The sequence below is a fragment of the Pipistrellus kuhlii genome, unplaced genomic scaffold (genome assembly GCF_014108245.1).
Source record: "Pipistrellus kuhlii isolate mPipKuh1 unplaced genomic scaffold, mPipKuh1.p scaffold_m20_p_9, whole genome shotgun sequence".
NCBI classification, from domain to species: Eukaryota; Metazoa; Chordata; class Mammalia; order Chiroptera; family Vespertilionidae; genus Pipistrellus; species Pipistrellus kuhlii.
Genome location: NW_023425595.1, coordinates 61029036 through 61056179, shown reverse-complemented (window position 1 = coordinate 61056179; position 27144 = coordinate 61029036). Strand labels below are relative to the sequence as shown.

At 41.0% G+C, this 27144-nt stretch overlaps 1 pseudogene; it reads right to left on the bottom strand.

Moving 5' to 3' along the window:
• Nucleotides 1-10160: 10160 nt before the first annotated feature.
• LOC118713791 lies at nucleotides 10161-16789 on the bottom strand (annotated as a pseudogene).
• Between the last annotated feature and the right edge of the window lie 10355 nt (nucleotides 16790-27144).

Sequence of the window (27144 nt, the reverse complement as noted above, 5' to 3'; positions counted from 1 at the left end):
CTTCCAGCCTCCTCAATCCTGTTCTTAGTGTCACACTGAGATTGTGAAAAACTAGTACATTTAAATCTCTGTCTTTTTTGAGGAGGGTCAGAATTTCAACAGGAATCCGAATCTTAGGTGTAAAAACTATGAAGCTCCGATAGGTATAATTTGGGGCTTGTCTTATGTCAGAGTTTGAGAGGAGATGGATAATTAGAGGGTAGTTCAGGCTTGGGGATCCTTGAAGTCATCAGCAGGCAGCCTCCAGCTATCCCTCATCTACCCATGACACAAGCTAGGATGAGGTAAGAACTCTCCACTCTGTCACTGAAGTGTACCTTGAATGCCATACAAAGCAAACAGGCAAAGCTTGTATCCAACCAAAAGACAGAAATTCCACTCACGATTTTCTTATATAGCATTTATCTCTGCAATACCAGAATGTTCCCTGTCATTGTGCTACCTGATTTTCTGCAGGACTTTGAGTTGTTTGCTCTCCTGGACTCTGAGATGTTCATGAGGGGGTTGGGGGTGTGGATTTCAATGAAATAATAAGTATATCCATAATTATTTCTTGAGACAAGAAGCTATGCTGTTCACACATTTCAGGCTCCTTCAAGGAGATCTGTCCAAGAAGCTATTTGTGTACTAAGCAACTCAACAACTTCTCTTAGGAGTTAACCTTGGTAATATCCTACTGGAGCTCTGGAAACGATGTTTTAACCCAAAGTGTTCTTCAGAACACTGTTCCCAGAGATGTCAACAGTGCCTGGAAAATGAACCCATGATTTTAAAAGTTTAGTGAATTCTGAAATCTGTACATCCTTTGTACTGATTCTAAATGCCTTCCAACAGTTAAGGGTCTGAGAAGTCCTGCAATAGAGAGAGCTATTTGATTTTGTATAACTCAGCATTTCCTCAATGTTGGTTTTTGTTTTTGTTTTTTTTTTGCACATTTATTTTGAACCCTATGAAAGATGTTCCAGAGAACATATGCTTATAAAATGCTAAGTTAATCCAGTGACCCTATTCAAAGGGCCATAAATCTTGGTGATAGAGCATGGGGTATACAGAATGGGAGAGAAGTGGGTAAGAATGCAGACTTTAGAGACCCATATGTTCCCAAAGCACTATCTCTAAAGTTAATAAATAACATAACTCATACCTATATTGGTGACTGTTTTTCAAATATATTAAGGTATTACTGAAATTTATTAAATATGAATCTGTGTGTACAAGCACCACTGAGATTTTAGTGGTTTGCTATTTTCTGTTTTGCATCTTTTTCCAGTCATCAGAATCTAAAAATAGAGCTATTGTAAGGAAGATCTATCAAATGTTCTGATGTTAAAAAAGGATTCTTTGTACTAAAAGGGGGAAAAGGGGTTGGGGAGCCACGCTTTAACCCAAAGGAGTGACTGTAATGGTTGGAAATTCAGGCAAAGTACCAGCGGAAGGGGAGATTCTGATGGCACCAGTGCTGGTTTCTCCCAAATCATAACACACAGTGTCACCTGGTCCACCCATAAACAGGCTGGGTGGGGAGCACCCAGTGGATGGAGCCCTTCACATGTCCTGCAGGCCATGTCTCTGTGGGGTGCTTGGCACAGCAAGCACAGTGAATCCCAGCTGCACAAATGCTCTGCAATGGCCAGATGTGACCACCCTGACCCTGTTTGTGTGTAGCACGCACATGCACCCTCAATGACCTCTAGGGACCTTGCTGGCTCCGGGATTCCATGCCACAGATTTCTGCAAGTTGTACATCAAAAAGTAAAACAAATTCCCATGTAAAAGAAAAAAAAATGTATTCACAGATGCTGCTCCTTCCAAAGAGAGGGCAAATGCAGGTCTAGCCAATGAAAGCAAAGCCAACAATCCCCTTAATCACAAGGATGATCACTCTGATCAGCCCACAGTATCACCATCATGGTACAACCTCATCATTACTCTAGAATCATTGCAACCCTGATGGTGAGATTATCGCGGTGATTGCATAGCAGATAGTTATACTAATAGCATATTATGTGGCTTGGATCACTTTTCCCTATCCAGCTGGTAGACAACATTTAATTTTGTCCTTGGTCTAAGAAAGACAGCATTGCTCTGCAGCATTTGGCCTTTTACAAACACTCCAGATTAACTGAACTTTAAGAAATGTCTACTTTTAAATCATAACCCTGACTTGGAGGTTGAAAATGCAAGCTGACCAGGAATGCAAGCCAGAGGCAGCCAGATTCTGCCTCTGCTCTTCAGGGCTGGTGTCCACGCCCTGCAGAGGTGGCTGAGTCAGTGCTATTGGCAAGGGCGTGCTCCCAGTCCCTCTGGGGAGAGGAGGCCTGTCACAGGCCTGCAGGAACTCTTGCTTTTCTTAATGACTCAGTAGTTGTTGACCTGGAAGAAATCCAATCCAGAGGACAACTTTTGATTTAATTCCTTATTTTATCCTGAGCTGCAAGATTTTGACATTTTCATCTGTGACTCTTTGCCAGGTCATTTCTCCGCTGGATGTTTTAAACTTGCTCTTGTCACGTGGGATTTAGAGTTTCTGCTGGTTTTTCTAGGTTGCAACTGCAAACTGTGGTTCTATAGTTTTCAGTTTGAATCTTGTTATAGGATCTCTTGAAAAGTAACATCATAGCTTTAGGTGGATAATGGTGAAAAGACCAAGGATACTACAGCAAATTAGCATCCTTCAGTAAATTTCAGCTTCAAGGTCCTTTTAGGAGGAACATGGTTATTCCTTCTTGGTTTTGCCTTGCTTTGTACATTTGCCAATAGAAAGATAATTAACATTTATAGCTAAAGGTCCCTGGCACAGAGCCAACTAACAATAGCACCAGGTGAGCACAATATGAACTGGAGGAATTATACAGCAGAAAAGAATAAATTAGCCAATGATTCAAAATTCCTGGATATCTCCACAACACTAGGCATCTGGAAGAAAACAGGCATCCCAATTAGAGCTTCAGGGGTTTTCAAATATTTTGATTGATTGTAAGTAAAGGTGGTTTTTTTTTTCTTTTTCAATTTAAATGTTGGGTATTCAGTAGATAATAGTCTTTTGTGAACAGTTTTTATGCAGAATCTTGGGAGTTACTAATTCTTTAGTCATTGGACCATTTACCCAGGAGTGACATCGTCTTAGATTTAGACCGTGTGTGCATGATATCAAATGCTTTCTGAAGGAATTGACCAATTCGTTGGGCTTTGTCACCATGTGGGTTTTCATGAAAATGTCTGTTGAACTGGACTAACAGAGGTTTTCAGATGAAAATATGATGTTTAACACTCTGGGGATCTGAATAAACCAGTTGAGCTTTGAATAATTCATACCTAATTTTGTCATTTGCTTCAAAAAATGCAGAGGGTTAAGGAGCAGTCCTGTTTAGGAAGTCAGATAAAGTATTCCTGGGTGGGAGAAGCCCCAGGTTAATGAATAAGGACTGGCCCAGGGGAGAGGGAATAACTCCCTATATGTCCTCTTTAGAAGGCACTTCAGAGGCAGCTGGAAAAGAAGCATAGAGGAAAGGGGAGATGACCCTGGACCATTCAATTCTGGCTGGAAAGTAGCCTTGTAGAAGCAGTGTCTCTCATTCTGTGTTTCAAAGACCATATTCCTGAGTGTTAATAGATATGCTAAGGAAGAGTGCACCATGATCTATTGCATTTGGAACCTGCTGGCTTGCAGAGAATTGAGCAGGTTTTTTTCATTGCAGGACTTCTCAGAGCCTTTCCTTTGCTTGTGTATTGTGCATTGGCAAGAGAAGAATGTAGTATCAGGTTTCCAAAGGTAACAACCACACAACAGTATTCTTGAGACATGCCTGTTAATATCTCCACATGGTTCCCTAGAAAACCATTTTTAGAAAGTTTTAGTGTAGCAGGAAGAGTCCTAGTCTTCTAGAGGCAAACACTGCCGAGTATAAATCCCACTCCGTTACCTTCTAGCTGTGGGACCTAAGGGAGAGCACTTCCTAGCATAATTCTCAGGTTTGTCTGCAGTAAAATGCAAATTTTTATCTGATCGGTACAGAATTTCCATAATAATAGCAATCAACATAAACTAAAAGTATTAATACAAAATGGCCAAAGCTGGTTTGGCTCAATGGATAGAGCATCGGCTTGGGGACTGAAGGGACCCGGGTTCGATTCCAGTCAAGAGCATGTACCTTGGTTGCGGGCATATCCCCAGTAGGGGGTGTGCAAGAGGCAGCTGATTGATGACTCTCTCTCATTGATGTTTCTAGCTCTCTATCTCTCTCCCTTCCTCTCTGTACAAAATCAATAAAATATATTTTTAAAAAATAAATAGAAGTATCAATACAAAATGAATGTTACTTCATATTACTATTTATTCAGATGAGGAATGATAAAACTGACCTTCAGATATGGACACAATTTAGTTTGGAAAAGTTCTTGTTTTAAGGGCACTGTCAATAAAAGCCATATTCTACTGAAAAGATGCACTCCTGTATTACTTGGCACTATTCTGAAAACAAAACAAAACAAAAACACAGTTAATTTTTTGAAAAGCAGCTAGCAGTGGCCCCAAAAGAGTACCCTACTTCTTTACTAAAAAATAGTTGGGGGGGAAACCTGCCCAACTCTACCCACAAAAATGTTGCAAGCAAGTCCCTGAGTGTTAGGAAGGCACACAGCTAGTTTAGGATTTATGTCTGGTCTTTAAAGTCTGAAAAAAGCTGAATTGTGTAAACATTTTGGCACAGTGTGCAGGGAGTTAAATACATGGCTCTGGGCATTATTAACAGGTGGTGTGGGAATAAGTTGCTATGGAAAGTTCGTGCTGCAGTGTCAGCAGAAGAGAGTGTGCTTTATGGGCTCCCAGGGAGAGGGGGCGGGGCGGCCGAGGGTCCATAGGTCCACGCATGAAGATGACTGAAAAATACTTTCCAGCTGTCACAACTGCACACGGGGCTGGGTGATTTCTTGTAGTGTTATGAATGTAAACGCCATTCAGTTAACTGTTTCGAAAGCTCTCTTCTGAAGCAGAGCAAGTCCGGGCACCTGAAATGTTCAAACGTCCCTCTTATTTCCCACGTTGCTCAGTCTCTTGAAAGATATCACCTCCTTTCCAAGGAAGATTTCCTGGTGCTCTGAGGACATAAAAATGGACACTCAAGGAATATACACTCAGTGGCCAGATTGTTATGATCTCTGAATGCATAATAATCTGGCCACTTTATCCTATAGAATAAAAGGTTAATATGCAAATTGTCCACTCCACCAGGAGTTCAATCAGCAGGCAGGCCGGCCAATTGCCCATGTCTCCTCCCCCTTGCCAGGCTGGCCCAACCCCACCCATGCAAGAATTCATGCACTGGTATATATATATATATATATATATATATATATATCCCATATATATATATATATATATATATATATATATATATACATACATATATATATATACATCTCCCATATATATATATATATATATATATATATATATAGAGAGAGAGAGAGAGAGAGAGAGAGAGAGAGAGAGAGAGAGCGCATAATAATCTGGCCACTCAGTGTATTCTTAATAAGCAGAAGAACTGTCAAATTTCTCAAAGCTATGCTCAAGTCAAGACTCAGTTTACCTACATAGTGTCTCCATCTCTTCAGCCACTCCCTCTTCTATATAACCAGTTTATAAGTAATAATTAAGGATAGGAGGAAAAGAGCTTAAGCCTTAGGAGAAAAAATTCAGGTGGAAATGCAGGAAGAACTTCTATTGCCCACAGCACAGAAGACCAAAGACAATGCTGGAATCTCCTCTTCTGAAGAGTAAAAAACAAAAGGACCCCATCTAAGATGGTTAAAGGGTCCCCACAAGATCTCCTCTTATTTTTCAGAATGAACAAAAGGAAACTAATAGTTGCCAGAAATGGAGAATCCAATATTCTCTACTGTGGCTTAGGCAGGAATAGAATCTGACACTGTGCCTGACAATAGGAAATAAAGTGTTAGGAAGCCCCCTGGGGCATGAGCATGAGTGGGGTTGTGCATGGAGCTAGCAGAGCAGATACAGGGCCCGATTGTGTTGTGAGCCTTCTTGAACTCCACATCATCTCAGGTTTCCTCTGGTAATTCTGTAGAGACTTTTGCCAAGCAGGTGATGAGTTTTCATAGCCCATATTATTCATTACCCTCGTGTGAAGGATGAAAGGCAATCTTTTTATTAAGCTAACCCTGTGACTAGAGCTCTCTCATTCAGGAAGCCACAGGGCCTGGATCCAAATATCTGTCTACCAGTACTGCAAAATTCCCCGAAGCGCTGGAGTTATGGCTCCTCCGTTTTACAATATGCCACACTCCTTGAGCAATAGGCTTAGGGCTTGGCCTAGGGTTAAGAATGTTGGCTTTGGAATCTAAGAAACCTGAGTTCAGATTCAAGTCTCAGTTCTGCCACTTCCTAGTAAATAGTCCTGTTGGGCTAGGTACTTAATGTCTGTTCCCCCTTTTTCCTTGACTGTAACATGGTGATGATGACAGTATCTCCTTCCAGGGTTTTCTCTGGGATGATATGAGATAATCCATGTAAGCACAGTGATGGGCACTTAGCAAATACTTGATAAATGGTATCTACAGTTCATATTGGACATGGGAGTTTCTTGGTATCTGAAAAGAAAGAATTTCTTTGGGTATTTGCCTTGCTTTGTGAAGATACCTGGGACCCATATCATGGTAGAATCAAGTTATCTGACATCTCTCTTATTATTAAACAAACTCAAGGCCCAAATTTGTGAATGGGGTAGGGTCTCTAGGCCTGATCGGTTATCAGGGCTAATCAGGTTCCCTGCCTCCCTCCTCCCTGCTTCCTCCTTTCCTCAGTCCCTCAGTGCCCCACCATCTCTGCTGGTCACCCACCGTGTTCCACACTGCCCCCTGGTAGTCAGCGCACATCATAGTGACCAATCAAACTCCTGGTCTCCTGGTCGAACTCACAAGGGAACACTTTCCATATTAGCCATATATATATATATGAAAGAGAGAGGAGATGTGAAGAAGTGACAACACCTCTGCCCAATCTTCCCAAATCTTTACTCCTGCAAACAAGTGTGTGTGTGTGTGTGTGTGTGTGTGTGTGTGTGTGTGTGTGATTCAAGGCTTGAGCCAAGCACTCTGCTCTTGCAAGCATTTACAACAGCTGAGCTGGGTGAGGACTTGTGCTTTCATCTGGTAATTTAAGAAGCTATATTTGAGTTTCTAAGAGTATGCACAGGCCCTGCCAACATCATCTGTGTTTTTCCAATGAGAATTATTCAGTTGGCAGAGAAACCACCCAAGCCCTTGTAACCAGGAAATATGATTACAGCATTCAAAATTGTCATTTAATTTGTTTTAGTATTCAATCTGTCCCACATCCAGAAATTCTACACCCAAGCAATGAGCAAATGAGGTCAATTTATATTTATTGTATTTGCACTAGATATATCATATATCTCCTGGGGCTCCTCAGGGCATTGGGATGGCCCACAACAAAGGAGGGCTTTAACCACAAGCAAATTCAAGGCCTCCCGCAGGACCCTGCTTATGCGACATGGTGAATCTCTCTTCTACCTCTGCCTGCCATGTGCTACACAAACACTGGTAACTGGGCTTCTGCAGCAACATGGGTGACTAAGGTTGGATCTGTGTGATGCCAAAGCCACCCATCCAATTGAATGAGAACATCGCATTGCTTTTCTTGCAAGACGTTAAGCAATTAAAGGAGTTTGCTTCTCGTTAAATTGATAGACTCAAATCCCAAGTTTCTTAGTCCCTTATTGTACCAACTAAAAAAGTATGAGGCCTAATAATCTTATGGTTTCTTCCTTCATGCCTCCCAACACAAATAAAATGAATATTAAAACTACTCATATACAGTGCTGTGATAACATAGAAATAAAACAGGTGGTTGATTCAAATTTTCCCATTTAAAACTGCCTGCTGATTATCTTGTCAGATATCACACCATGCTATTAAACTAAGCATTTACAAAACTGGGCTCTGCCTGCTCCTAGCCTAGCCGACCAATCTCCTCCCCTCATAAAACCACGACCTTCATCCTTCCGTGCTTCATACCTTTTGCTTCATTTCAGTCATTCATTACTGATTACTTATTTGGGAGAGGCACTGTGCCAAGGGCTGAAGTCCATAACAATGGGCTAGTAGGTTAATTTTAGGAAATAACTATTCTTCTTGAACCATGTGATAGCTATGAATTAAGGAAGTAGGAAATCAAAATTAAGAGTGCCAACTGCTGAAAAGCACTTCATAAGCCTTCACAATATCCCTGTGAGGATATGCATAGTACTACACATATGGAAAAGAGAAAACATGCTAAGAGAGATTCAGCAGCTTCTCCAAAGTCATAGTAAGTGATGAGCTGGACTTTGTGCCCAGATCTGTCAGATTCTAAAGTCCAAACATTTTCTACCACAGGATGAGAAACGCTCTTCTAGTCTCCCAGCCTGAAGCCTGAGAGTCACCCTAAGCCTCTTCTCTCTCTTTCTGCATCAAGATGGCTTCAGATGCCAGCCACAGGAAACCCTGATTCTAATCAGCTTAATCAAGAAGAAAATTCCCTGGGCATTTTTATTCTTCATGTCATGCCTGGTAATAGGATGGCTACCCACAGGTTCATTCAGCACATTCGGTCCAACATCCAGAGAAAGAAAGGGGACACACATTACAGTGTTTCCTTCTTAAGAGTAAATAAAACATTTACCAAAGCCCCGGGACAATTTACTCCATGTCAGTCACTCTGGCTAGAACTGTACACATGTCTGCCTCTAAAAACCAATCCCTAGACAAACCACTCAAATACAGTTCTGTGGTAGCATAGAAAAAAACAGGTGGACTAGCTGTGCAGGGACCCTCTCCAGAGATCAGGCCTTACTTCAGCAGGGACCTGGTGCCCACTGAATCCACCCCTTGAGGTGTCCCTTGTGGATGTGGTTCTGTGGTGTTTTAACTTGATTTAAAGTTGTACTACAGGTTAGCTGGCTCTGATGCTTCCTTGAAGATGAAGGCCAAGATTATTCATCACTTGTTTTCTTCCCAGGGCCACCTCACATGAGCTACAAAGTGACCTGCAGATGGCTGCTACTTGTTCTAGGATTGGGGGTTCCCAGCAGATGTCAAATTTTGAACCAAGGTTGGCTGCTGCTAGTTCCAGGCCTGGGGACACTTAGTAAGAGGATGGAGCATATTGAGGCCAGGTGTGTTTGAGATGTCGTAGGAAAGTTTGAAGCATGAGCCAAAGAGGTTACTGGTATAGAAAAACCACTAGAAACAGCTTGGGTGGGCCCACAAGTTGGATGAGGCACGGTCTGAGAGAATCACCAGTGCAGTGTGGGGCAAATATTATTAGTCCAATTGATGAAGACTCATAGATGGCACCCTCCTGCCACCCTGTGTGGGGAGGGCTCAGAAAAGGAACAATAGCTTCTGTTAGCACTTCTAGGTCCTGCCACCACCAGGAGGTCTATATAGTCTCCTAGACTCTAAGATAAAGCTTCCCTTCCATCTCTTATCCTGATCCCAGACAATTTAGTTTCTCTCCATATGCTCCAGTGCCTTTTGAGCAGCTGCCCCAAAGCTGGAGCTCAGAGGCAGTGAGTTCATGTAAGTCAGTGCATGGGCCCTTTAAGAAGAACTGCCTGGGACTTTAGCAGCCTCTGTCTTAGTCCCACTCAGCCTCAATTTACACTGGTCTTTACTGCCAGAAGTTATGGGGACTTATCTTACTGGCACTGGAACCTTGGGCTTTGGGAGTGGGTGAGGGAGGGCACTGGTGTGGGACTAGGACCCCTTACTCCTCAGGGTGGACTGCCATAGCCAAGATTTCCTTCCCAATTTTTATCTGCTGCACTTGGGTGTGGGGCCAGCCTTTTCCATATCTCTGCTCCTCCTACCAGTCTCAGTGAGGCTTCTATTTATAAAGTTTGAGGACTTTCTTTCAGTTAGATTTCAGGAGGTTCTGAATGATGATTGTTCTGTAGTTCAGTCGCCGTTTTGATGTAGCTGTGGGAGGATGCAAGTACCACATTTACCTACACTGCCATTTTGGTCAAAATGAGGATTTCAACCAAAAGCCCAGGAAATTTTTATTTTAAAGCTCTTAGTTTATTAATCCTCTCATGAAAAATCTGCATAATCACTACAGAGAAATCACTGAAGAACCTTTACTTCTTTTTGCCGGCACCAACATTGGCCTTTGCAGTCCTCCCAACTTTTTTTATTCTGTTCTTGCATTCCTTTACTATTTTCTTGAGGTCTTCTTTTTCTCATATATGTCGTATCTTGCATGTATGTGTGTTGGTTCATTTTTCTTTGTATAATGCAAGAAATCATAAATCATATCAAAGCCAATTGTCCTGCCACCACTAAAATGGGTTCTGAATCCAAATACAAAGGTGACATCTGATGTGGTCTTATACATTTTTTCTAGTATTTCCCTAGTTTCCATCTTAGGTACTGTTACCTTCTCAGGGTGAAGGACATCAATGACAATTTGTTTCCACTAAAGTAGTCTGTTGGTCATGAACTTCCTAATCTACAATAGATAGTGACTGAGTCATCCATGAAAGAGGCCAATCTTCAAGCATCCAGAGAAGGGTAAAAATCCTCAAAGAAGTTTATTATGCCAGAGGGATGTCAAAACAAGAAAATGGAATTCAAATAAGCTTTACCCAAGATATCAAAGCAAAGTTCAAGATAGACCTCCCAACAGTTTTGCAGCAAAATTTGGAAGAAGGTCAAAGGGCCTGAGAAGCAAGACACAGTGTTAGCAGTATATTCTCTTGAATACTGGTGGTGGAAATACTCTGGCTAAACCTGAAAGGATTAGAGAAGGTATGGCTTAAAAATGGCTTTCTTCATCTAACTGGAGACATACCACAGCCATGGGAGTATTTACCCCCAAAAGGACAGAAAAAAGGAAGGAGAGAGATATACCAAAACACTCAAGGAGGTGCCCCAAAGCCTTTTTTTAACTTCTCATTATCAAAGGCTGATCTGGTCTCTGCGCTCCTATAGCCTACCAGGGGTCGGCAAACTCATTAGTCAACAGAGCCAAATATCAACAGCACAACAACTGAACTTACTTTTGAGAGCCAATTTAAAAAAAAAACAAAACACACACACAAAAAAAACAACAACACTTAAACTTCTTCTAATGCCACTTCTTCAAAATAGACTCGCCCAAGCCATGGTATTTTGTGGAAGAGCCACACTCAAGGGGCCAGAGAGCCGCATGTGGTTTGCAAGCCACAGTTTGCTAATCACAGGTCTACCCCCATCACTACCACCTCATCACCAACCCAGTTATTAGAGTCTTAGTTCCAAGTGTTCTGCTTAATCAAGATCATAATAAATGCCCTAAGCCCAGGCTGCTGACAGGCAGTGCTCTTGGAAGCTACATGGTTGTAGCATTGACCTCATCTATAATTGAAAAATAGAATATGATAATTCATGTTTCACAATCAAATGTCCCTTCTCTCTCACTCTCTTTCCAAAAATCACCTGATTGAATAAGGTGGGGATAAAGCAAGGTGGTGCCTTGGGGCAGAGAAAATCCTTTCCCTCTGAGCTGCTGATTAGAAATAATAAATACAGGACCCAGTATAAGCTCTGAGGTTAAGCCTACATACTGAGAGTTATCAAAAAGGTAAGAGGAAACAGGTTTAGTTATTAAGATTAGTGAGATGAATTTGTCATAAAAAAGATAACAAATGTTGGCAAGGGCATGAAGGAAAGGGAATACTTGTGCACTGTTTGCGGGAATGTGAATTGGTAAAGAAATTATGGAAAACAGCGTAGAGGGTCCTCAAAAAAATTTAAAAATAAAACTATCATATAGTCCAGCAATTCCACTTCTGGGCATATATTCAAAGGAAACAAAATCACTGTCCCGGAGAGATATCTGCACCCCCATATTCATTGAGCATTATTTGCAGTAATCAAAAAATGGACACAACCTAAGTGTCTATCAACAGATAAATGGATAAAGAAAATATCACACACAGTGAAAAATGCCACACACGTGTGCGTGCGCGCGCACGCGCACACACACACACACACACACACACACACACAGTGGAATACTATTTAACCACAAAAAAGAAGAAAATTCTGCCAATTGCAACAATATGGAAGAATTTTGAGTGTAGTATGTTAAGTAAAATAAGTCAGACAGAGAAAGAAAAATACTTTATGATTGCACTTATATATGGAATCTTAAGAAAATAAGCAAACAAAAACTACCAACCTCAGAAATACAGAGATCAGATTGGTAGTTGTCATAAGTGGGGGAAATGGTAGGTAGGCAAAAGGTACAAACTTCCAAGTATAAGATAAATGAATTCTGGTATATAAGAGAACATGATGACTATCTATAATAATAAAAGCATAATATGCAAATTGACTAGATAGCCATACAGCAGAACAACTGTCCTGACGACCACTCTATGACACACATTGGTACCAGGCCAGCCAAAGCAGGTGTGATGCAATTGGTTGGGGGGCCTGCCATTGCCCCAAGATTGCCCTGCAGAGAGATTGCCTCTCAAAGAGAAGTCAAGGCTACTGGCCAGCAGGGTGATCAATCCAGGGACTCTGTGGAACCATGGGGGATGCAGGTAGTGCCAGGCCAAGGCAGTGTGGGTGGGACGGAGGGGCGCAAGGCAACCAGGGCTGCAAAGGCCTACCCTTGAATGAATTTGGTGCATCAAGCCTCTAGTATCCATAGTTAATAATACTGTATTGTATATTTGCAAATTGCTAAGAGAATAGATCTTACTAGTAAAAGTTTTCATCACAAGGAAAAATACTTGTAACTGTGAGATGATGACTGTTACCAAGATTTGCGATAATCATTTTGCAATATACACATATATCAAATCATTATACGGAACACCTTAAATTTATGCATTGTAATATGTCCATTATATACCAATAAAACTGAGAGGGGGGAGAAGTGTCCAAACCTTGGGTATCGGTATAAAATCTGAAGGTGTAGAATAAACAGGTTGCCCTCTTGCTAAACAGAACAACTCCCGCTGCCTATCTTCTGACCTTGACATTGCTGGCATTTCCCCTGCACGAGCAATTCTTCCCTTTTACGACCTTTTCAGACCTGCTCTCTGCAGGAAGAGTTCAGGATTGGCAATAGCTGCAATTAAGTCACCAAAGTGCTAGAGGTCAAATATTTCAGTGGACAGAGCAGCGTTCAAATGCTTTTGGATCCTGGAAGCATGATATTTGGGAATATCTCCTTTGAATTCTTATTTTCTTGAAACACCATGTGGATGGTATGGTGATGGAGTGTCAGGATCCAAAGTGTCCAGAAGAAGATGTTTGGGCCTTCTTCTAGCCAAAGCACCTGGTAAGTGAAAGCTCCTATGGTAATACAAAACATTCCCTCTCCTGGAGTGCACTCTGTATGTCTAACTCCAGGGGTGATACTGAGAAAAATTCAGACTCCAGACCCTGGCAGAACTCACTATTACTAACACTAACCCTTCTTGGCCCTCACTATGCCCACCCAACTTCTTGCAGCCCAATTACTTCTATCTTCTGATCTTGACTCAGCATTTCCCCCTCAATTCCCATTCTGGCCTGCCCATCCCAGTGAAACAAACAAACAAAAAATTTAAAAAAAAAATAAAAAACACTAAAATGATTTTGTGTCCTCTCATTGTTATACATAAAATAATCTATTATTTCAGAAGTGATCCTGTGTTTCAGATGCTATTCTGTTCAAATAAAATAAGGGCCTTATCCACAAGAATCTTGTATTTTCAGAAGAGATACAGAGAATTTAAGCAAACACATTTTCTTTTAAAACTAAGATAATTACAGAAGCTGAAAAAGGCTGGGGAAATTTTTAGTTATGTGACACATAAAGGCCAACTGTGAGCCTTGTCATATATAGTGACCATGGGTAGGGTGGTTTGAGACCCAATGAATGAGCTGGAGCTGCCCAGGGAAGTACCAGGCAGACAGTACCCCAGACACGGGAACAGCTGTTGCACGCTCCTGCAAGATAAATGATGCCAGTGTGGCTGGAAGGGAGCCAAGAACAGAAGTGAAGCTAGGGAAGGCAGGATCCACCCATGTGAGGCTTTGTAGGATTTTATTCCTAAAGCAGTGGAATGACTTTAAGTGTGACATGGTCTGATTTATGTTTCATGAAAATCTGCTTTGGGTGCTCAATGGAGAACAAGTTATAAGGGACAGAGCTCTATTCAGAAACCAGGCAAGGGATTGTGGTGGTTTACATTAGAAGCAGTGATGGGAGTGGCAGTGGATTACAATAATCCTCTAAATTTTGAAGACTGCACAGCCAGTTAGTTGCATGCAGAGCCAGGGTTCAAACGTTTACCTGTCTGATGTCAAAGTATGTTTTTCTTCCTCTGCATTTCTTTGAGTCTCTGTTTTTTTTATCTGTAAAAAAATAGTTTGGATTAGATTCTCTGGTGAGATACCTTCCACTTACAAAATATCAAAACTTTCCAACTAATTCATCGAAACTTGAACAATTTCCCTCTGCTTAGATAAGTTTGATGCTTGTTGAATAGTCTTATCATATGTGCAACTCAATTTGTTTTGTGTCTTATGTGGCAAGGAAACACGCACAGGTATAGAACATCATGGGGTATTCAGTTTACAGGAATCTTCAAGTGAGGGTGAGAAAGAGACCATGTTTAGCTACTGCATTAGCAGGGAGTTGGGTTGTCTGCAGAAAGCAGTCTAACCAGTAATATAGTGGTGGAGGGCAGGTGGAAAGGAGTGCCTAAAGGGGATTAGGCTATCACATAATCACTGGAAATGAATAACAAGACACAAGATGAACAAATGATCAAATCTATCAGTTGTATAATGAGAGTCCTTTAACAATCAAATCATGGTATTTAACACATCTTCATTATTTGAATTTTTGGATAAAATGTGTATTATTTTTGTAATATAAATATTTTCTTAAACAGAAACAGCTAGATTATAGTAACAGATATATCAGTAGTGTGGCAATACACTGTGGATATTCTGAAAGAGGCACAAGTTCAAATATTTTGGTGGGAGAACAGAGAGGAAGTAAGACATTGAGTCATTAAATGTAGTGACTGAACAGTCCATACTCTGAAGCCAGACTGCTTCCCTTGATATTCCAGCTCTAGCCATCACTGGCTATGAGACCTGAGGCAAACTATGTAATCCCCCGGGCCTCTGAGTCCTCATCCATAAAGTGGATTCGATAACCACGCCATAGAGTAACGGTAAAAAATAAACGAGTTAATTTATGTAATGTTTATTAAACTTGAAATGAAAATGGTCAGTCAGGACTTTCACTGTCTATTCCAATGATTCTTTCAATAGCTTCTTTGTGGCCTTCCCATTTTTACTTACCTTGTTACTATAGTTCTCTGGAGACCCTTACTTTCCTTCCACTGGGAAGGAAAAGACACTCTGGAAATATTAGAGCTTGCTTATTCGTCCTCTTCCAGAAGGGGCCATAGGGGAAAATGATTTTAATTTGTCCATTCAGATGTTAGATGCTAAGCTTTGGAGCTTTGGGTCCCATTTTTGGTCTCTCTCAGAGGCAGAGTACAGCAAAATGCTTAAGAGTTTCCATCACTTGGTAGCAGTGTGGCCATTTGCTTCACTCTGTTAAGCTTCAGTTTCTTCATCTACAAAAGAACATAATGGCATTTATTTTATAGACCTGTTGGGACAAATAAGATAACACACTGAAAGGAATCAGCCTTGTTAATGTTAGCTATTTTATTATGTTGTTACTAGAGGCCCTGTGCATGAAATTTGTGCATGGGTGGGGTCCCTAGGCCTGGCCGGAGATCAGGGCCAATTGGGATCTTCTGGCTGCTGGCCGGGCCCTTCTGGACAGGGCGGGGTGGGGGGGAGGGAAGGACTGCCGAGGTTGGCAGGCAGGTGGCAGGGGGCAGGGGTTGGGTGTAGGAGCACACTGACTACCAGGGGACAGCTCCTGCATTGAGGGTCTTCCCCCTGGTGATCAGGGCACATCATAGTGATTGATCATTCTATTAATAGTATTCTGGTCAATTAGGCCTTTATATATATAGATGTACTAACAATAATGATCATAGCAAACTGTTCTTCCTCTTGTTTGCTCTGCTCCATCCACAAAAGTCTTCTTTTCTGCTCCCCTACAGGGCAGCCAATCCTATCTAACCATTTCCTCTGACATCCCATTAAAAGAAGAGGTGGTACAACACAGTGTGCATGCCACCATCCAAACTGTTACACAGAGGCCTCGGTCATCTGGAGATGGTCTATTTCTTTTCTTTTTTTCGTGTGTGTGTGTGTGTGTGTGTGTGTGTGTGTGTGTGTGGTGAATTGTGTTATAACAGGGAAACCATAGAAGAGCTAGTCCCTATTCTGTCCCTAGCTTCTGCCTGGCATGTTCACATGGCTGGCATGTCCATCTTCCAGCCTGGGTCTCCATATGTCTGGATCCTTCTCAATATTCCATCTCAGCTGAATAGTCACCTCCACAGAGAGGCTTTCCCTGACTAGATCAGCTAAAGTGCCTCCCTCATCTAATCACTCTCTATATTATTTCCCTGAATGAGGGCCTGAGAGATGTTGAAATTATCTTGTTGATATCAATATGTGTTTATTGTCTAACCTTCTGCATGGTGATGTAAACCCCATGAGGACAGAGAGCATGTCTGTCTTACACATACTATATCCTCAGTACTTGCCAGAGTACACAGTTAATAAATGAATTAATAAATCTTCTATATTTTACGTTATTCACAGCATCCTTCAGGCCCATGGCCTTGGCAGGTCTGAGGCTTTCTACACATGTGCATTGACAGTCAAACTTCCTTGACTCCAACCTTCCCATTCATAGATCTTAGAAGGTTCTTCCTCCTCCTAGTTTCAGTGGGATAAGTCCCATTTCACAAGATCTTGCATTTATGATGTAGAAATTGACTTTGCAGCCCTAGCTGGTTTGGCTCAGGGGATAGAGTATAAGCCTGTGGACTGAGGGGTCCTGGGTTCAATTCCTGTCAAGGGCACATGCCAGCTTGTGTGCTTGATCCCCAGTAGGGGGCATGCAGGAGGCAGCCAATCAATGATTCTCTCTCATCATTGATGTTTCTATCTCTCCATCTCCCTTCCTCTCTGAAATCAATAAAAATATATTTTAAAAAAACGAAATTGACTTTGCAGTTGTGCATTGAGGATGTCCTTGGTCTTCAGATGGTCTCTCAGAGAACCATTCAAAGGTACTCAGTGGTTCTGAGTGAGGAAAACAATGTCTCTCGGCTAGCAATGCTGCACATGCTGAAACTCCCAACCTCAAGAAGGGGGAAAGGAGACGAGAAGAATGCCCATGAGTGAGTTGTCCAAGAGCTTCTTTCACAAGCTCTCGGTGATGCATTGGATGGGAAGTAACTGAGACAACCTAAGGAATACTGATGGAGAGATTTCAAATTTAATGTCAAAGTTAGCAAGAGGCTTCAAGGTGAAGTTTATATTTGCATTGTTGCTACAAGTGAGTCAGAATTTCCTCTCAAATACAGAGCTTCCCAGCATTTTGACATTTATTGATCTTAATTATGTTTTGTTAATTATTTTTCTTTCATAATGCTTACAGGTAATGCTTAATTTAGAAGGGAAAAAATCATGCCCACACTTTTGTACCTGGAATAATGCAAAGATTAAATGTCCTATCTGAAAAAGATAGAATATTTGGAAATGGTTTCCGGTGAAGGACTGGAAGATTAGAAGCAGTGGAATATTGAAGTGAGTCCCTCTTCTATCACAGAACTATATTATTTGTTCAATACATCTTCCATGAATACCTATTATAAATCAGAGCTTATATATAAGGATGAAAGGATATATATAAACAAACAAATAAACAGTTCCAGTAATCCTGGGTCTGACAGCCTTGTTGGGGAGACAGACAAGTTAAACAAATGGCAGTATTATGTGGCTAGTGTCCTTAAGGCATATGGAAATAGCAAAGAGAGCAGCTAACCAAATCTATCAGGAATGAGTCCACAGAAAAAGTGTTGGAGAAACAATAATATGTCATCTGGTGAAGGCAGCAAACTTGTGAACCTGTTTTTCTTGCCAAATGAATCAAACAACAGGAGAGCATTAAATTATTTGAGGGGATGTGTGCCAACATCACTCCTGCTTCAGTCTATTCACACGTTGCTCCCTTCTTTCCCCAGGTTCCAAATACCCGACCCACCCACCACCAACTCCTACTCCCTTTGGCTCTCAGCTGAGATTTCATATTCTGGGAGGAAGCCTTCTCTGACTCCCTCATGACAAATGTCCTGCTCCCCCAAGGTATTCCTATAGCACCCGTCTGTCTCTCCATGAGACTAACACATGCTCACATGTGCCAGGCCATGTTCTAAGTACTTTGTACATATTAACTCATTCATTGTCTCCACCAGCTTATGAATGACTATACTCACTTTGTATGTACACAGAAAACTGAGACCTGAAGAAATTAAGTAATTCACCTTAACTAGGGGACAGTGCCAAGAATGCAGCTTCAGTGTCTGCTTTCGTATTATCCATGCTGTACTTCCTTTTAATGTAGGTAAATCTCCCTATACCAGTGATCGGCAAACTGCGGCTCATGAGCCACATGTGACTTTTTGGCCCCTTGAGTGTGGCTCTTCCACAAAATATCACATGCAGCCGCACACATACAGTGTGATAGAAACTTCGTGGCCCATGCGCAGCAAAAGTCGGTTTTCGGCTCTCAAAAGAAATTTCAGTCGTTGTACTGTTGATATTTGGCTCTGTTGACTAATGAGTTTGCCAACCGCTGACCTATACTATCCTGTTATGTGCGCTCCTGCTTCAGGCTGCATGTTTCCAAAGGTGGAGAACAGTGTTGCTCATAGTTACACCCCGAATGCCTCACTCAGGACTGGTGCATAGCAGGCATTTGATGCTGCTTATTGAGTTTTTTAAAATAATGTTGAAATACTATATGGTCTACACTATTCACAAAGGAGACCCTTCCTCTGCCAAGTGATGGGTCTGCTATTAAACACACTTCTTGAGACTTGAGACCTAACTCAAATGAAGGACATAGGAACCCCTGGTATATAAAACCTGGAGAAACATCTGGGAGTTTTGTTGTTTTGTGTGTGTGTGTGTGTGTGTGTGTGTGTGTGTGTGTGTTTTGTTTTGTTTTTTGTTTGTTTTTTTTTTGTTTTTGTGTGTGTGTGTTGTTTTTTGTTTTTTGTTGTGTTTTTTTGTTTTGTTTTGTTTTTTGCTGTACCAGCTCTTTGTGAAATCCTCCCAGGTATAACTAAACTCCAGGATGTTTCTTTTGCATTAAATTCCTTTTGCTAAGGTAGTTCTATAACTCAAAATGTTACCCACCCACTCTGACCCTAGAATGGGTGTGTGTTTTTGTCTTTTGTTTGTGCTTATGATGCAGTTCAGGGTGTAGAAGTAAATCTGACCCAACAATGGCTGTGTATTATTAGCTGCCGTCTGCACAATAGCTTCCAACATCACAGCGCAGTGCTTCGCTGCTCTCCAGCTGTGGCCTTCCCTCTACTGTGTGTCATGCATCATTTTTCTTAGCTGCCTCCTCTTTGCTGCTTGATCTATTAATTCATGTTCTCACTGGCAGTTCATATTATACATCCCCATCTGGATGTAGGCATGCTCAGTGCCTCCAGGGAACCTTGTGGGAATTAGGCTGGGTAGATGAGATGTCTCTTGTTCTTTTTTTTCCTGATATGTCAAAGGTGCTCATATTTCAAAGATACTCACAAAATCATGGTCAAAACACATGGCAAAGGTGACAATACCAATAGTAAAGGAATTCTTTAGTATTACACAAAGCATTTTTGTCTAGAAGTCTGAGACTTTGTTCAAAATCCGCCAATATTCCCTGACTATTAACTTAGGCATGTAAGAGCTCAAATGGGATCAATATAAAAAGTGAAATGAAAAGAACTTTTAAAGGGTACTTTGTGAAAATAACATCAATAGACACAAAGATTGGCATGAAAAGCAAAGGTGTGACTTAGGTAGTTCTGGTGAATGTGGGGCCAGAAATTCTGTCCTTAACTAAATTTTATCATACAGATTATCAATTACCAAAGAATTTCAATGAATTTAGTTATTTAAGTCCCAAAACCAGGCATTATTTATTGTTTAATGTTTAAAAGTCAACTAATGTCATTTAATCAATTTTTGATATAACAGGTGCTCTGATGAGTATCATCTCTGGTTGGGCAGGGCTCAGACCCAGAAAGAATAGCATACTGCCTAAGTGTTTCTATTTGCTCTGAGTCTGCTCATTTAAGTTGAACTGATTTATCATCACCACATGGCTAGCACCAGATAAAAATGAGTCCTATCTGCTCTATTCTCCACTTGCTTCAAGTGCCTAGCCTTCCTAGGCTCTCACTTGGCCCATGAACCCTTGGTTGGCTCTCAGCTTTCAGATCAAATACCCAAAATATATTTTCTGGCTGTCAATCTTCCATTCTTGGGCCAAGTTTCACATTAGCTTTCACTTGGGTCCACTGCTGGGTGACCACTGTAAGTACTTAAAACCAGTATTGGTCTCTGGGACCTCACCTGATTCAGTCTCCTATAAGCAGGAATCAGACTCACTGACCTCACTCCCAATTGCCTTTAGAGGTTATTGTTTTTGCTCAGTGTGCTTAATATTAAGAATACAACAAAAATAATGTTGAGATTATGAATCCAGAAGACCAGGGATTTTGAAGTAAAAGAAAGGAAGAAAGAGGGTAAAGACCTCTCCTCATGAATTGGTCAACACTAAGAAGTCTTAATGGAAGAGGCTCAACTGATGGGCAAGATTTGTTACAGAGCAATGCTATACAATCAAAGAAATATGTGAGGTTCTCTAAAGATAAGTGATTGTAGGGGGAAGTGTAGTAAATTTTCTTAGGCATTGTCTTTGGATTGTGAGAGGGAGAGTGAGGAGTTGTAAACAATAGACAGAAACTAGTGATTCCACGGCAATAAGCACCTTATATTCACATGAAATGTGTTTGGGATTTTTTCCCCCCACACTAATGTAAAATTGCCAGGTGAACTTGGCTCCACCCCTTCCTGGCACTATTCTGACCTGTCCTGCCCTTGAGAGTTTCCTGGGTTTCTGAGGCTTTCATGTATGGGTGCCTTAAGGACTGCTTTATTTTTTGCCCCTTACCACAGGCATTTCTCTTATTTCAGCTCTTTTTAGCAGGGCCATTTAGTTCAGAAGACTCTTTATTTTACAACTAGAGGGCCGATGCACAAAATTCATGCAAGGGCCTCAGCCCTCACAGCCCTGAGCAGCCTTGGCTGGCCCTCACAGCCCCAGTTTGATCAGGAATATCATCTGGATGGTTGTTCAGCTGTTCAGTCTAATTAGCATATTAGCTCTTTATTATATAGGATGAAATTTCAAATGAGTGACTTATAAAGTTGCCTTTACCAAATGACAGAATTGTCCCTTCTCTCAGTAGCCCAGGCAGTGCTGTGTGCTGTCCTCTATTCCCTTCACCCTCTGCATCACTTTGATATTCTTCTGCGCTGATGAAACTGGAGTGACAGCTCTCTCCTGTATGAGGGAGGCAGTAACTATCTTGAGTTTCAGGAAGTAGCATTGTCCCTTTTCATGGTCTAAATTGTTCCAGTGTACCTAGCCCCACTCAGGACACTGACCTATAGTGGATTTTCCTCTGGAATTCTTTAAAACACACTTTACCTTGTTTATTAATTTCCTACAGTTGCAAACAGACTACCACCAACTTGGTGGCTCAAAACAGGAGAAACATTGTTTCACAGTTGTGGCGGCCAGAAGTCCAAAAGCAAGAGGTCAGCAGGGCCTCACCTCCTCTGAAGGCTCTGGATAAAACCCTTCCTTGCTCTTTCTTTGTGGCTGCTGGCATTCTTTGGCTTTCAATCTTTGACATGTGCCTCCTCCTCTTCATGTTTTTGTTCTGATCTTGTCTTTCATAAGGACACTGTCACTGGATTTAGGATCCACACAAGTAATCCAGGACAATCTCAGCTCAAGATCCTGAACAAAATTACATCTGCAAATATCCTTTTTCCAAATAAGGTAACATGCACGGTGTCTGTGTATTAGGCCATGAACATTTCTTTTAGGGGCTTACCATTCAATCCACATACCCCAAATTCTATGAAAATTCTCTATTCACAGTGGTTCTCAAATGCCCCTTTTAACCCCAAGGCAGATCTAGTACCAGCTTTCCAAAGTTGGTTCTGCATACTCATGGAGAAAGGTTCCTCTCTTATTATTTATTCAGATAAAAACAACCAGAAATGCTGATGACTCCAAAACTGGTAGCTGAGAGGTGTCTGTGGGAAACAATAAGTTTTCCCAGTGAATGTGGCTATTTTCAAGGTTTGGTGAAGGCTAAGTCTTCTCCACAGCCACATTAGTTTATCTCAGGGCCCAAGTCAACATCCCAATGTCTCTCCTTTCTATCACTTTCTCCACCATTTGTTTGGAGTTCAAAATGTAACTGGGAAACACTTCTTTCTCAGTAATTATTAGAACAAATAGGTTAAAAAATCAGTAGGACTGCAGAATATTTGAACAAAATAGATCTTATCCAGAAACCCTCCTATCTGTGTTATCTGCTGACTATAGTGTTATATGTTGGTCTTCTACCATTCTGAATCCTTCATGCATGGCCCCTCTGCTTCTGCACATCTGGATAGTTGACTCTGAGAAAATGGAAGACAATCTGTTCCATGCACTTATCCAAAATGTCTATATGAAAGAGCTCATTTATTAAGCATTTAGTATATTGGAGAGAATTAAAAGATGCATTTGAATAATACTGAGTCCTGAGCAAAGACATGCAAAGTGCTTTCCTACTTAGGATCTCATTTGATCCTCAAAAAAAAACAACAAACATTTCAATGTTCTGAAGCTGGAGCAAAGGGTGAGAGTATAACATTCCACAGATGGTAGGAGGAAGAGCTGAACCTCAACTGAAAAGTGCCTCACTCCCTAGCTCTTCCCTGTGCCATGCAAACAATGACTTCAAGATGAGTATATCTGGTGAGCGAGTTTATCACACAGGGACCCATTGGAAAATCCAACTCACTCTAGATGGAACATATGAGAAGACTTTAATGAAGGGACTACATGTGAGGAATAAATGGGAGCTGCTGGGCATCCAGACACTGGCAACAATTGTAAGCCATTACTGGCTCTATAGATAAAGAAGTGAAGGAATAAAGAAGAGTGTAGCTGGAACTTGGGGAGAGCTGAAGTAGAAGAAAGGCCATTTGGCAGAAACTGTAACATAGGAGGGAGGCAGTTCCTGAAGGGATGTGGTGCTAAAACAGGGAGGGAGAGAGAACCATTATCCCCAACCTTGATATGTCTGTTGGTGCCTCCCATGGGCTGAAATCAAATAGCAGATAAGGGAGCCAACTGACAAAGTGTTTAAGGATCAGCATCTAAGAGCATGGAACAGGGAATAGAAAGCAGAGAATGCATCTGAGGGGAGGCTGAGAGTTGCAAAGAGAAAGAACCAGGTCAGAAAGATAAAGCATGTGCATAGATAATAGGTCCCAGGGGAGGCATAGAACTTCCAGCTTACATGTGGGTAGGTGGGTTGGTATGAGCCTGAGAATCAGGGAAGGCCTCATTCATTGAGAGAAGCTCTACCTGGGACTTGAAGAAGAGGTGGGATCTAGAAATACAGAGATGGGAAGGATGGTATTTTCAGGCAGACTGAACAGTATTTCAAAGGCACCAAAACCCAGGGTGTGGAGGGTTGGGGATGCCTGTATGGAGAAGAACTATTGTAATTGTTTTCTTTGGAACATGAATGTACTAGTAGGAGAGAAAGAATAAGGCTGAAAGGTAAGGTAAGCCCTGGTGAGGGTCTGAAATACTCTGTGAAGGAATTTGATTTTATTCTGGGGGCAGTGGAGCACCAGGGGCAGTTCTAGCAGGGGAAGCCTTTACAGAGATTAACTCTCTAGAGCAGCGATTGTAGATCACATGGAGGAAGGAGAGTGTTGTTTTATGGAAGAAGTGGCTGGAGAAAGGCTTTGTCCTTTTGATTGAATCCAAACAAGCCAGGTCACCCCAGGTCCATTATCCCATTACCTTTTTAGACCTTTATTTATTTTATTCTTTGTTTTTTAATTATGTATTGTTTAATGTATTACATAAGTCTCCTTTTCCTCACACTGACCTCTCCCCAGCCACCCCTAACCCCCAGCACATGCCCTCACCCCTCTACTCTCTGTGTCCACTGGTTATGCTCATATGCATGCATACAAGTCCTTTGGTTGATCTCTTATCCCCTCACCCCCTGCCTTCCCTCATAGGTTGGGCAGTCTATTTGATGCTTCTATGACTGGTCTTATTTTTGTTCATCACTTCAAGTTGTTCATTATATCCCACAAATGAGTGAGATCATGTGATATTTATCTTTCTCTGACTTGCTTATTTCACTTAGCATAATGTTCTCCAGTTCTATCCATGCTGTTGCAAATGGTAAGAATTCGTTCTTTTTTATAACAGCATAGTATTCCATTGTGTAGATATACTGCCGTTTTCTAATCCACTCATCTGCTGATGGGCACTTAGGCTGTTTCCAAATTTTAGCAATTATAAATTGTGCTGCTATGAACCTAGGGGTGCATATATCCTTTCTGATTGGTGTTTCTGTTTTCTTGGGATATAGTTATAAAAATCTTAGAAGAAGCCATAGGCAACAAAATGGTACACATTTGTCATAGCAATATCTTTACTGGCACAGCTCCTAGGGCAATGGAAACTAAGGAGAAAATAAAGAAATGGGACTGCATCATAATAAAAATCTTTCCAGGGGGGAAAAAATCAAGTTCAGGTTCAATTAAAAATTCAGTCAACTAGCCATTTAAGTTAATCTACTGGTGCCAAAACTGAAGGGACATAATTGAAAAAGCAATAAATTCAAGGAAACCTAGTCATAGTAATAGACATCATGAGATCACAGCCAAAACTCCAGTACTATGGAGTGTTGGGGGGTGGCTAGGGTTAGCTTCTCTTCTCTTGGATTAAGTTTTTTTTGTTTGTTTTTTTACTTGTCTATATCTTCCCTTTTTTAGTAGTCAGCAGTCTAAGTTTTGGTAACAGCTTTCCAGTATTTACTGAAGGCCAAAGGAACAAATCTTCTCTTCAGCGATTGCGTGCTTCATCTTAATAGAAATTTGGAATTTGTAACTTTCATGCAGCCATGTGGTCCAGATTCCAGGAATCTATGCTCACCAGATACATCTACCAGTAAACGCCAAACTTCTCTCAATCGGGTTTTAGTTGCTGCAAGTACTAGAAAACTCCCAACAGAAGGAAATGGGACAGAGGGTAGGAAGGCTGCAATGTGGCAAATCCTACGTTGTTGTCAGAGGAACAGTCGTGAATTAAGAATTATTGAAAAGCACAGATTCCACATAAACATCTATGCTCACAGAGAAGTTTGGTGCAATTAGAAAAACTGGTCAGGATTGAAATACTGTAAATGGTCATTAACCAATAAATTACTTGTAAATATAATCGCAAAGGAATGTATTGGTGCAACCATTCATATATGTGAGATGGAAAACAGAAATAGCTTATAGCCTATTTTTGTTTTATTTATCCATTTTTGAGATAGCCATTTCGCATTCCCTTGGCAATATATGTCATCATAGACATATGTGTGTGTGTGTGTGTGTGTGTGTGTGTGTGTGTGTGTGTGTGTGTGTTATCCCCCCCAAAAAAAATAGCTCAATTGATGTTGCTTTCTTTTCAGCTTTAACCCATTGGAATCAATTATTCAAACTATGTATTGTGACAATACATAGTATAATACTTGGGACCATAAAGGAAAGAACTGTTTTCCCTTAGCTCATTTAGGGCATCGTGTTGCAAGAATATTTTTTCTGCATCTAACCTGACTTCAGTATGTACTAGCTGTGTATTCCAAGAGCAGCTGCTTAATCTTCCTGAGCCACACATTCCCAACACATAAGATGAGTAGTATGATGCTCACACCATGTTAAAAAGTTCTAATTATAAAGTCTGTTGATAAAGTGCTTTTTAAAAAATGTGCAGCACTTTGTTGTTATTGCTATGATATCTTAAGTATATAACCTATTTTAATTTATCGATTAGAAATGGTGATAATTGGGTTTAGAGTCTATTGGCTGTGTCTCTATACTTTGGACTTTGGTCTTAGCCATGTGGAAAATGGTACTACACAATTCAATTTTTCAAAAATTACCTGATTTCCTGGTTGATTGCTATGGGACACATAGAGATTAGTAAACTCAGAGCCTGGGCTCCTGGGGCTTACAGCAGAGTGAGGAGATGCCAGGTGTTAGATAGATAGATGACAGATAGACAGATTATAGATAGATGTTCAGATAGATATACAGGGGAAATGCTTTCCCTTAGATCAGCAATTTTCAACTGATGTGCCACAAGGATTTTTAAAAACATGCAATACCTTACTATTTAGTCAGGGGTCACTAACCTCTTTCCCTTTAGATTGTCATATAAAAAAAATGACAACAGCCTACAAACAATAGCCATCCAGTGTGAATCCCCTGTCTTGAACCATAAGTATATTTGGGCATACAATAGAGTTGCAAGCTTATGGCATAATAAGGTTGCATCTAATTGGTTTATTTTTTTAATATGAATTTATTGATTTCAGAGAGAGGAAGGGAGAGGGACAGAGAGATAGAAATATCAATAATGAGAGAGAATCACCAATTGACTCCTTCCCCACACACTGCCAGAGATTGAGCCCATAACCCAGGTATATGCCCTGAGCAGGAATTGAACAGTGACCTCCTGGTTCGTGGGCAGATGCCCAACCACTGAGCTACACCAGATTGACTGATTGGTTAATTCTTGGAACCCAAATCCTTATATACAAGTATAGGCACCTGCTTTTAAAAAGTCACTTTGGAACAAAAAGGGTAGATAATTACTATTGTTTTAGTAAGTCAAACAAAAGTACACTTTTTTTGTCTGGCAAAAAAATATAACATTTTTTGGTGTGCTGCAGAATTGTAGGTATTATTAGCTTGTGTGTGCCATGACATGAAAAAGGTTGAAAATCACTGCCTTAGATTGATTTGGCTAAGGAG